Source organism: Myxocyprinus asiaticus, chromosome 16 (assembly GCF_019703515.2).
Source record: "Myxocyprinus asiaticus isolate MX2 ecotype Aquarium Trade chromosome 16, UBuf_Myxa_2, whole genome shotgun sequence".
In the NCBI taxonomy this organism is placed as follows: domain Eukaryota; kingdom Metazoa; phylum Chordata; class Actinopteri; order Cypriniformes; family Catostomidae; genus Myxocyprinus; species Myxocyprinus asiaticus.
The window spans coordinates 8,086,496-8,099,339 of record NC_059359.1 but is presented as its reverse complement, the minus strand read 5'-3'; the positions used below and the strand labels follow the sequence as shown (position 1 = coordinate 8,099,339).

Genomic DNA, 12,844 nt, shown 5'->3' with positions numbered 1-12,844 from the left:
TAACACTGACTGAATTGCGGTGACTGACGAAAGCACAAGTAACAGGTAATAATAAAATGGTACATCATCACACAGAAATATGTGTTGAATTGAAAACGCCCGCCTCGTTTCGCTCACCACATGCGGGTCAGTTTCCGTGAGCGCTCATTCGACCGGAAGTAAGTATGCATATCCTCGTGTACCGAAAGCTCACAAGCGCCATCTTGCGCACCTAGCCCATAACTGGTGATTGATGTAACGATTAGGAGGAGTAGGCCGACAATTGTTGGGTTCTGGGAGCTCATGACTCAAATGAATCATTTTTAACCGCTTCATTCGAACCGATTCGCTTAGATGAATCGTGCTCATGTCAGAAACAGTCCGGACAGGTCGGGCAGGTTTCACAATGAAGTGGGCATGAGATAAAACACACCAACCATAAGAGAGACAGAACAGGACAGAGCCTCTGTTCTGTAGACAAGACCACATTTCTTACCTGACATATGGGATTTTAAAGTTTGTGCATGAGTACTGAAGACAACAAAGTCATAGAACAAAATTAGGATCATTTTTAATAACTTGCAAGCAATACGATTGCCATTGTCCAAGGTAGAAAATGTGACAAATCAAAGCAGGATTTTAATTAAAAGAGGAAAGGTGGTAAATGAGGATTCTTCTGAGGTAGCAGATGTGTTTATTGAAGATGGAGTTATTCATGCAGTGGGTTCAGATCTGCAGGTACCGGCTGGCACACGGGTCATTGATGCCACAGGCATATTGGTGCTGCCAGGTGGAATAGACACTCACATGGAGCTGGCATTCATGGGCACTACAGCTGTAGATTACTTTAGTAATGGTACCAAGGTAAAGACAACTGATGAAACATGTTCTGTGCATCAGTTAATGCTCCTAAAGTGTCTAATAAACTTATCTGAATTAATTATGCTCTTATAAATGATTCCCATAACAAATGATTTACTCATAGTTGTATGTTTTTTTTTTCTTCGTTTATACGCAGAAAATCTGCTGTTGATTAACTAACCTTCTGACCGCTTATTCAAAATGCAGCACCAAATCTCTAAACAACTATTATTATGTCAGTGAACTGTAGATATTTTTACATTCCCATGTGATAAGGGTTGATTAGAGAGAATGATGTTTGGAGGTTGCTGGACACACTGAAACTCATTGTTCATGATAGATATTATGATATTAAGATTATGAAGCAGTTTACATCATTACTCATTTTCTGGATCCCCTATAATACTCATTATTGTTGACTTAAGTGTCATGATATTTACTGTTGTCATGTTTAGTAACTCATGTGGGGAAAATCAGTGTGAAATGTTGCTCTTCGGTAGACAAAATTTAGCACTGTGATCTAACTGCTAGGATGCATTACACATTTTTCCTTCTGTTTTTGAAATAATTTTGAAATTGTGATTTCTAGGCCTGGAAAAGCCACGCAAACTGATAAACTCTTAAACAGTCCTGGAAATTTCTGTTGTGAACATACATTTTTACTGAGTATGCTCAACTCTGAAATATTTAATTTGTCAGCAATTGTTCTTTGAAAGTGCAATTTTAAAAACGGGTTTTAAAAATCCTTATCAAGTAGTCATGAGCGACTGAAAACTCATGGGAATTCTCTGGATATTAATTAGACGATGTCACTTCATAATAACTTACAAGCTTCTCTGTTCACAGGCCGCAATCTCCGGAGGAACAACGACGATCCTGGACTTTGTCATTCCACAGAAGGGGTGTTCACTCCTCAAAGCCTATGAGTGGTGGAGAAGAACAGCCTACCCCAGAGCTGCGATTACTCCCTACATGTGGCTGTCACCTGGTGGGAAGACACTGTATGCTCACAAATAACCATATACTGTATATTATACACCGATCAGCCACAACATTAAAACCACCTACCTAATATTGTGTAGGTCCCCCTCGTGCCACCAAAACAGCACCAACCCTCATCTGAGAGTAGCATTCTGAGATGATATTCTTCTCACCACAATTGTACAGAGCGGTTATCTGAGTTACTGTAGACTTTGTCAGTTTGAACCGGTCTGGCCATTCTCCGTTGACCTCTCATCAACAAGGCATTTCCGTCCACAAAACTGCCCCTCACTGGATGTTTTTTGTTTTTGGCACCATTCTGAGTAAATTCTAGAGACTGTTGTGTGTAAAAATCCCAGGAGATCAGCAGTTACAGAAATTCTCAAACCAGCCCATCTGGCACCAACTATCATACTATGCTCCAAATCACTGATATCACATTATTTCCCCATTCTGATGGTTGATGTGAACATTAACGGAAGCTCCTGACCCGTATATGAATTATTTTATGCACCGCACTGCTGCCACATAATTGGCTGAATAGATAATCACATGGATGATTTTTGGTGCCAGACGGGCTGGTTTGAGTATTTCTGTAACTGCTGAACTTAATCTTACAATATACTGAGCTACGTAAGTTTTAAAATAATAAACACAAATATGTATCACCAGAAAGTTAATTTATTAAATATTAATTGGAAGCTCTTTTAATGATTTTCCTAAGCAGATTCCCAGACCACTATGTAGAGTTTATTGGATTTATTTTTAACACAGAGGTTAGAAATTCTCATCTTGCATCAGCATGGGTTTGTGAAGAGTGTTTATCCATTGCTCTGTGTATTTTTAACCCATCAATTAAACTTCACTGGTTTGAGGAGAGTAAAAAAAGAAAAAATGAGAGTGTGCTGATGTTTCTCGTAAATCATTCTTTAATTGCCTCAAACAAACAGTTCTTGTTGTGTAAGAACTGACCTGTGCCTTTAAAGTATCCATGGGTCATTATCTTAAAGATTAAGTGGGTCTTTTTTTCTCTTGATTTTTAAAGATCCTTTCTCATATTACTACCTGTTATTACTAACTATAAGTTACGATAAGTTAGCCATTCATAGGTGTAAAAAGTGGCTCTATCGTGGTTTCAAAACATTGCTCTGTTTGAACCAATGGCATTAGTTTGGTGCACAACTGTCAGACGTGGCGGAAAGGGTGGTAGGAGTATTTAGGTAATCTGTTTGGAAACGATCAACATTTTTGCAATTTCGATTGATGAAATTACACACTTCACCTTTGAAGTCAATATGAAATGTCATTTGCAATTAAATTTACTTCCATAATGTGATGTGAAAAAGGATATTCATTGCGAAAAATATGTAGTTCAAGACGAGATTTTATCCATTTAAAAATGTTTATTGTTACCGTTGCATATCAGAATGGGGACAGGTGGTTGGAGGGGAGGGGACACCACCGTTTTGTTTTTTAATAGCATGCACCAATGAATCATGCACAATAAGACCAGGAATTTGTGATAAAAAAGGGTCAATAGGGTCCATTTTTATTTCATGTTGACTTTAATTTTTTGACTGGTTTATTAACTAACCAGTTCAGTTTGGAGATTTAAAAGAAACATTTCCATGTTGGGCAAAACATGAAACATTGCATGTTCTGCTACAAACTGTCTGTAGCTATGATAATCCAGTTACAAGTTTCTGTGAAATACTGTTATAAATGTTTGTACATATGATGGTTATGCTAGAGGACTAATAATAACCAGCTATATATATCGTAAGTGTCCACATTCATTTTAACACTGTCATTTATTGCCAAACAAGCAGTAAAAGGCCTAAGAAACAACTATAAGGTATGTCATCTGGGTCATTGAGCGGTCAGCGGTTGAATGAGCAATCTATCAAAATATGACACAAAAAATACATCTTTTTTGAAAATTATGATTTGAATGCTGAAACCCATTGAAATACAGTTTGCTGTCATGTCATTCTTAAAATGATCACAAGATATCACAAAAGAAATATGATTCCACTGGAGGGCACCAAATACATCAATGCTATTTTAATGAGTTTTTCACGAGGTGCTGTGTTTGTTGAAAATGGTAAAGTGTGGCTATGCAATAGACTAGTGTTATTAAGAAAACTATAGCAGCTGGATGTTTATAATAGTTGCAGTGCTTGCATGCCAGCATTGTATTGAAATGCATCTTCCTTCTGAACAATTTTCAGCATTTACATAAATAAATAAAAAGTTGGAAAATATTCAAAATGTCTGCTTAAAAACTGTTTGATACTGTACATGAGTAAACAACAACAACAACAGTAAAAAAAAATTATTCTATTATTTTCTTGCAAGCAATGCTATTTTCTTTAGGACAAGCCAATTTACTTATAATATGTCAAATTTATATAATCTTGAATTCACCTTGTTACTCTCCTGATTTATAGATTTCATAAAGGTTTCATAGTCTCTTTCTGCGAGTATTGATTTGTATGTGTTTGTTTGCGTATGCTCACACAGAGTGCTAAGCGTATGCTTTCTCTGGGCATCATGGGTCCTGAGGGTCATGAGATGTGTCGTCCAAAGGAAGTGGAGGCAGAGGCCACACAGCATGCCATCACTGTTGCCCATGCCGCTAACTTTATATATATTTTTTTGCATTTCAAATTTAAGACCAAGGCAAGATTTTGACCCATGAGATGATGAATTTGATTTCTTTTTTTTTTTTTTTTTTTGCATTTTCAAATCTCCTCGTCAAACACTCAAAATGAATAATTTGTCACTATTGTTTTCAATCAGATCGAGTGGTGTTTGGAGAGCCCATTATGGCGGGACTGGGCACAGATGGCACTCACTATTGGCGTCAGGACTGGGCTCACACTGCTGGGTTCATCATGGGTCCTCCCTTGAGACCAGACCCCAGTGCTCCTGGATATCTGATGGACCTGACGACTGACGACTTCACCAAAATCCCAAACGCTGTCAGTGGCGCTAAGGACAGAATGTCTGATATATGGGAGAAGGGAGTGGTCTGTCCCTTTCATTGCCATAATTCATTCCCTCATTTTTTCACACCCCATAATTGAGTGCATTTACATGCACATGAATATTCTGATGGCCAGTATTTTTCAATTCATCATTCCTATGTGCTATTGTCAAGGACATGAATGAGAACTGATGATGTTCTTTATATTACTGTGCTGAATTTCTAAAACTGCACTGTAATAAATGTAAAAAAAAAGAGCATTTCCAATATTTCCAAAAGAAAATAATGGGAAGAGATTGTACATGTCTTGGTTCATCTGGAATATGCCAATTACTTTGTACAGTACATAAGAATATTCCCGTAGCTGTGGAGCATGTATATCTCTTATTCAGTATTAAGGCTTAAAGGGATAGTTCACCCAAAAATGTAAATTCTCTCATCATTTACTCACCCTCATGCCATCCCAGGTATGTATAACTTTCTTCTGCAGAAAACAAACTAAGATCTGTAGAAGAATATTTCAGCTCTGTTGGTTCATACAATGCAAGTGAATGGTGACCAAAACTTTGAAGCTCCAAAAATCAAATAAAGGCAGCATAAAAGTAATCCACAAGACTCCAGTGGGTAATGAGGCCACGTCCACATTAATATGTGTTTGGGTGAAAATGCATTCATTTTTCTGTGTGTAAGCCTTTCATCCACACTGACTTATGAAAACGGTCTCTAGTTCTGCAAACGTAGGAAATGTATGACGTTAGAAAACGGGAAACAGAGTTTTCAACTGAAAATGTATTAGTGTGGACGTGGCCTTAAAATTATGGTTTGGGTTTAGGGTCTGTTTGCAGCTTAGTGCCGTGCTGACCTTTGGATGTCTCATTCTGGGAGATGAGGTACAGCGATCGTAATAATAACTTAACATTTTTGTGTTTACTTTCCCTCAGCACAGCGGAAAAATGGACGAAAATCGATTTGTAGTTGTCACCAGTACTAACGTAGCAAAAATCTTCAACCTTTACCCTCGAAAAGGGAGAATCGCCAAAGGCTCTGATGCAGACCTGGTCATATGGGACCCAAAGGCCACCAGGTAACTCATAACGGCCTAGAAAATGCCATGTGATCTCTTTTACATGCCTTGATGAATAATGAATCATATCTTATTGCATAGAAGTTAAATAATACGCCAGAGAGCCAGTCGGAATACTTTCTCCCATCCAAGTTTTTTGTGCAACTAGATTCATTCGTGTTAAGGATAAAAATAACACCTCAAATCCTGCTGTGTGTTGAGAAGAGGTGTACTATCACTTTTCTGGACAATTGTAAACAGGAACTGAAAACGTTCCAAGGAACAAAAACGTAATGTTGAACATAATAAGCATGTGCTTTTATTCTGAAGGAAACTGATGCATCACACATTTCTTTGCCTTAATGCATATTGTGGATGTAGCCTTCTGTGACATGCTGAAGACCTTTTAGACAATTATACATAAATTACTACGTATTCATTCAAGGTTAATCCAAATACAAGGAAAAATATTGGGGTATAAAGTACATTTCTCAGTTGTTTCCAAGTCTTTAATTAATTATTGTTAGATATGATGCAATGATACTGATTTAATGCTGCAGTGTTCTGACAGAGATGCAGATCTGTAATTAAAACAAATAATTAAAATAAAAAAAATAAAAACATATTATTAATTCGGCCTGCATAAGATAACGTTTAGTTCAAACACCCCCAAGCAGTGTGTACATGCATGCAGGAGAGAGAGATATGTTGATTTTAGATGGATAGATATATTTTTTAAATATTTTAAATATTTTTGAGGATATTTTTAATATTAAGAATACATTTATTGAAAAGCCTGTTTTAAATAGGCTACTGTATATTTTGCTTGTTATGATCTCTGTGCTGTTGGGGGAAAAAATGTATTGCTTATCTCTTATTTTGGTTGAGGCAAGTCCCTTATTTTGAACGTTCCAGACCAAGTTCTTTTTTTTTTTTCTGGTTTCACTGCAACCGGTACATCACCCACCCTTAAGACAAAGTAAGGCCCTGACTGTAAATAAGATTTTCACTAGCCATATTTATGGACCAGAATATCATAGAGACTTGGGGGTGTGCTCTTTTGACTTGGGACAGTAGAAGCCACCCATAAAACCCTAGCAACTGCATTGCAACCACATAAAGAACACATTAGCAACCACATAGCAACACTCTGGCAACCACTCACAACAATCTGACTCCAAGCACTGCTCACATTTTCTGCAGGATATGTGAATATCTAGTTATTTTTGCAATTTTGTTAGATGCTGCTAGGTGCACAGAAATTACACACTTCACATAAAATAAAATAAAATAAAAAAAATTAAAAAAAACTTTTTAACGTCACTTTACATGAAAATTCATGATCTGTATGTTACACACTAAGGTTGCGTAATGTTTTGAAAATTTAAATTCCAGTTTTCTCGTTTCATGGACTTCAGCTTTTTTTTACATCTTAATTTCATGACTGCTTGAATTTATTTATAATTTAATGTATCAGTAGGGCACGGCTGACAGAAAAGCAAATTTGTTGAGCTTTGAACATCACTTTAATTGCTCTGTAATGTTTTCATTATTCAGCTGAAATGAGCCAGTGTTTTCATTGTGTTACTCCAAAAAATATTTCTGTAGTCCTGTCTGTTTCTCATCCAGACATGTTTGGACCTGACATAATAGGTTTAACCTGGGGCCGTATGTATAAAACTTCTCAGAAAAGCTCTTAAGAATAGGCTTAAGCTTTGACTTAAGTGTCAAAAAATTCTTAAGAAAGAGTAGGACTTGTGTAAGAGTAGGAGCTTTTTATAAAGATGCTCAAAGCAACTTTCATCAAAGTTTAATACTGCGTTCCATTCAAGTTGGATGCGGGATATTCCTACTTGATATCTCTGATCTCCAACCATAGATGCATTCCATTGCCAGACGCTCAGAAGATGATGTTTAAGGAAACAAAACTCTAACACTCCCGTTAGCTTAGCAGGTGTTTGACTGTCACCAGAGACGTCTCCTAGCAACCCAATTCATAAACAATCTGCAACGCTAGAACTCGTGCTACAGATGTACGATTATCAAAAGATAATATCATTTACCATGTTTGAACACCTGCTACTCTGCTAACATTTGTTAATTAAGATTTAATATCATGTAATGTAGGAACTTTGACAAATTTATCGATATTATTGAATAAAAGTGAATGTTTATCAATTATTTTGTACATCTCCGACATGTTTGTTTGACGTCACACACCTGCATCTTGCCGAAATCTGAGTTTAACTTTTCTGCACGACTTTCCAAGTTGGAATTACGATTCAAGTGGCGTTCCATTGCACTTTTCCTAGAAGGAAGTTGGAAAATCCAACTTTCTGAGTTGAATGGAACACAGCATAAGACTGATTCTGAAGTGCTGACTGAGGTGACACTTAAGTGTTGTGAAATAAGGACCACAATTATGTCTACCCAATATGGCCGCCCTCAAACACTGAATCAGCCAATAGTGAGCCTGCAAGGGTAATATGTCCCATCTTATTATTTAAGTGAAATTGAGATTTTATTAATTAGTTGTTACAACCCAATGAAAGTTTAGGCATGTAGCCCATCACATTTTTCAAATGCTACATTTACAACAATGAGTTTCAATGTATTCATTAAATGAAAAAATGTGCTGCAATTAAAAAATTATATTTATGGATTTCATTTCGCTCAACTACAAAACACATTTGCATAAAATCCACTATCATAAGTCCAACACATTCTGTCTTTGTTGTACAGTGTGTTGTCTCCACGGAACACAGTCATTGTGCTACTCTTAACTAGGTTAGGATACCTCTCAAGCACTCTTAAACAATTTAGGAGCTGAGACCAAGTCTTAACACTTTTGAACCTTTATGAATCACACTTATTATTAAGCCTAGGGATAAGAATAAAATTACATCATTCTTAGAATTTTGACACACTTAAGACTAAAATTGTATTCTAGGTGGCATTATGCATGTACGGCCCCTGATCTCCAATGTTTGCCTTTAGAGCTGAAAAGGTTTTACATTTAAGTTGCCTCTCAGGTACATTGGGTTTCAAGAGTCCACACTGAAAATCTGAGATTTAAACTATTTTAAACCTGGAAATACAAGTTTTAAGATTTTGAAAAATGTAAAACAAAGAAACATAAGAGTGCACTATTTCTAGGTCACTAATCAAATAAGCAAATCTGTGACCATGTTAACTTCTTTGTACAAAAGGTCACAAAGATGAACACACAAGATGATCTTTGGAACATTCTCAAATCATGCTGAATAACATAGATCATCAGGTTTTGCACAAACTTGTGGAGACCGTGCCAGCTCAAGTGCATATACTGTCATTAAAGCAAAAGGGGGACATGCCAAAACACTAAGAAATTACAAAATGAATGTCAGTTTTTCAATTCAGCTTTATACTCAAATTGTTATGCTGATAATACAATGTGTAATGACAAACACTTTTTAATGAAAAAAAAAAGCAAAATAGAAGCACTCAACTTTTGAACCTCACTTTATTGCTACAGGTTTATATACTTGAGATGAAGGGACAACGTGTTTCTGTGATTGCGGGGTCTTATAGGTTCTATATGTGATGAACATACTGTAGATGTTGCCATAATGACGTACAGGATTGGCTGGAAAGACATGACCATAAATGGAAGAACTGTGTAGCGTTCTTCCTGCTCAAACACGTCGTTTGCAAAGTGCACACATGAGAGGAGAAAATGGAAACAGCAGACTGCCGTGGCTCTTATGTAATTGGGCCACATTGTTCCTTTTTCCCTCTGAATCTGGGCTAGCTCCCTCTAGGCAAATAACCAACTGCTGATGTGCGTTACGCTGCGAGGACCAATATGGTGAAATTTAGCGCAGAGCAGGCCCGCTTGTGTAATAAGCTCTCTCAAGAGCTGTGACATGTCCTGTATTCTGAATTCCGGGTGTAAATTAGACAATTAGGGTCAGCTGGATGTATCTTCTATGTAGAAAAGCAATGGAAAGCAGAAATGTTGTCCAAAATATTTCTATCATCTGCATTTTGGTTCCTCATATGTAATTGGAGTGATGGTTAATTCAGCTGTGAAGCTGCATTATTATCCTTCCCTCAGCTAATTATAATAAAGCAATACGCCAAGAAAGGCATTTTGTAATGGCTTCAAAAATGTCATCCAATCACAATTTAGAGTCAGAACTATCTGTTTTATAGCTGTGGTTAAGGTAGATTTTTAAGAAAATGTGAGTTGCCCTTGCCATATTTGCCCCCTGCATTTGATTTTCAAGGACATTTTTACCTTTATTTTGTACGTTTTTAAAAACAATATAAAAATATAAACTGTCTTATCCATTTATGTCAAATACATTAATTTAATACATTAATACAAATTCTGGATATTAAGAATGTATTACCTATTAAATCAACATTAACTCATATTTATGCCATAATATGCATAACTAGGATGATAGTAGATAGTAGATAGTAGTAGATGATAATAGAGTATTAAGAACTCTAAGAGAAGAATGCATTACGAGGGCATTTTTTGCCACCACTTTTTTAATTTTAGGGGCATTTATGGTGGCATTTTTGCCCTGAGCCCCTCTTAATTTCTGACTCTGGCTGCTAGGTGGTTGCTTAGGGGCCCAAAGTCAAAAGAGCCAACTCCAGTGTCATGATATTATGCTCCATCGAAATGGTTCGGGCCCCTCCTTCAATATAAGTCTATGGGATTTTTTCACTAGTTTTATCATTCACCAGGTAAAAATCATAAGTAACAGCACAATTCTCATCAACAAGCTTCATGATTTGAGGTTCCATTCATGTCCATTGCCAACATAGTGTCATGACAGAGATGACAAAAATGTAAGATATCGTACGACTTAGCTTGTACGAACAGGTATGACTTTTGTTCCCATAGAGACCAACCAATCAACATACAGAATTTCAAATCAGTGCAATACAGGCATTATATTTGTGCTAGTCTCCTATCTAACACTTTATTTAAGAAAGGAAACATCTGTGAACAAATAAAGCCAAGTATGATTAATATAGTAACACTTGCTTTAACAATAGATAATTGTATAGTAGATTTTTTTTTTTTTTTTTTTTTAAAGAAAAAGCAAGACAAAATTTGTCAGAAGGAGATAAGGAATGTATTTGCAATATTTTTAGGAAGTACAGCCTTTGCTGATTTAGGGAATTCTGTAAGTGACATTAAATATTCTCGGAGAAAGGTCATTTATTGTTAATACATTACAGTCAGGGCTGGGTCATATAGCTAAAAACTAGGAGATATACTGTAGCAAAATACCTCTGTATTTTCAGACTTTTTATTTTATATTTATCTAAATATTTAAGCCTTTGCTCAGCAATAAAAAATTTTTAAAAAAACTAAATCAGAAGAACTATTATTTTTCATTCAAACAGCCACTGTAGCCAAGTAGATTAAAAATGTTTAATGCAAAAAGTAAAATACGGTTAAAATGTAGTAATAATTGAATCAGACTTTTGAGTCAATTGATTGTGACCAGAATAAATCGAGAACCACTGTAATAGGCATTCATTTCTTATTCAAAATACAATTCTCTACCTATTTTTAATCATACAAATCCACCAGATTTATCAGTAGTGGAATTCTGCGGTCAAATAATTTTGTATATTTGACTCTAAACGTATTTCAAACAGTTAGTTTTGGTTCTTGGTGCAGTTAATCATTCATTAAGTCTAATTGTAGACGTATGTTTCTTCTGCACTGCATGATCCTGTGTTTTTTTAGGATGATTTCAGCAAAGACTCACCACCAGGCTGTGGACTATAACATCTTTGAGGGCATGCAGTGTCACGGGGTTCCAGTGGTCACTATCTCAAGGGAGAAGGTAGTTTATGAAAACGGGCAACTGTTCGCAGAACCAGGTGAGGGACGGTTTATCCCACTCAAACCCTTTTCTGAATATGTGTATAAGAGAATTCATCAGCGGGAAAAGGTAAGAGTTTTGGGGTTAACAGCTCCCAATGCAACCAGATAGTTTTAAGAGTTTTGTATTGTACAATTATAAATAAAATTTCTAAATGATATTTGTTTGAAAGTAATTTACCTAGCACCAGGGTCAGAAATTCACTTTTTCAGATTTATTTGCACCGTGGAATTTATTTAACCCTTCAACCTTTATGAAGATTTTTTTTTTTTTTTTTTAACCATTAAATAAAAACAAAAATCGCTCTATCACTTTATGTCAAATACTTCAATTAAATTAATGAGTTGAAATAAATTCTCAATCAGAACAATTATGGCTGTTACTTATAAAATCAAATCAAATATAGGTCACTATTTAAAATATCATAGCTATAAATGGTCTGCTAGAATATATTTTCCCAGATTATACAGCTGTCTACTGTCTGTCATGATAGATTTTAATTTAGCTTTTTTTTTTTTAATTTTTTTTTTTTTCACATTCAATGTTTTCAGAAGTTTTTTTTTTTTCATCACACACTACACATTCAATTACACTCACCTCTGAGATGGTTAATACAAATATCGGTCAGCTATTAGTCTGTACCATGGCACTAAACCCTCAAATACATAGGCCTAGAATAGAAAATTATGAAATACCAAATCAATATACACTGATGAGCTAAAACATAATGACCACTCACAGGTGAAGCAAATAACGTTGATCCTAACAAGGCCACATGTCAAGGTCTGGGTAAGCGAACAATCAGTTCTCGTTATCAACATGTTGAATGCATGAGAAATGGGCATGAGTAAAGACCCAAGCGACTTTGAAAAGGGCCAAATTGTTATGGCCAGATGACTGGGTCAGAGCACCTCTGAAACGGCAAGGCTTGTGGGGTGCTCCCGGTCAGCAGTGGCGAGTACCTACCGACAGTGGTCCGAGGAGGGATAAACCACAAACCAGCAACAGGGTGTTGGACGCCCAAGGATCATCGATGCTCGAGGGAAACGAACCGACAGAAGGTCTACTGTGGCA

At 36.2% G+C, this 12,844-nt stretch overlaps 1 pseudogene; it reads left to right on the top strand.

The window, feature by feature from the left end:
- The first annotated feature begins 333 nt into the window (after positions 1-333).
- On the top strand, positions 334-11,945 carry LOC127454546 (dihydropyrimidinase-like; annotated as a pseudogene).
- The last annotated feature ends 899 nt before the right edge of the window (positions 11,946-12,844 follow it).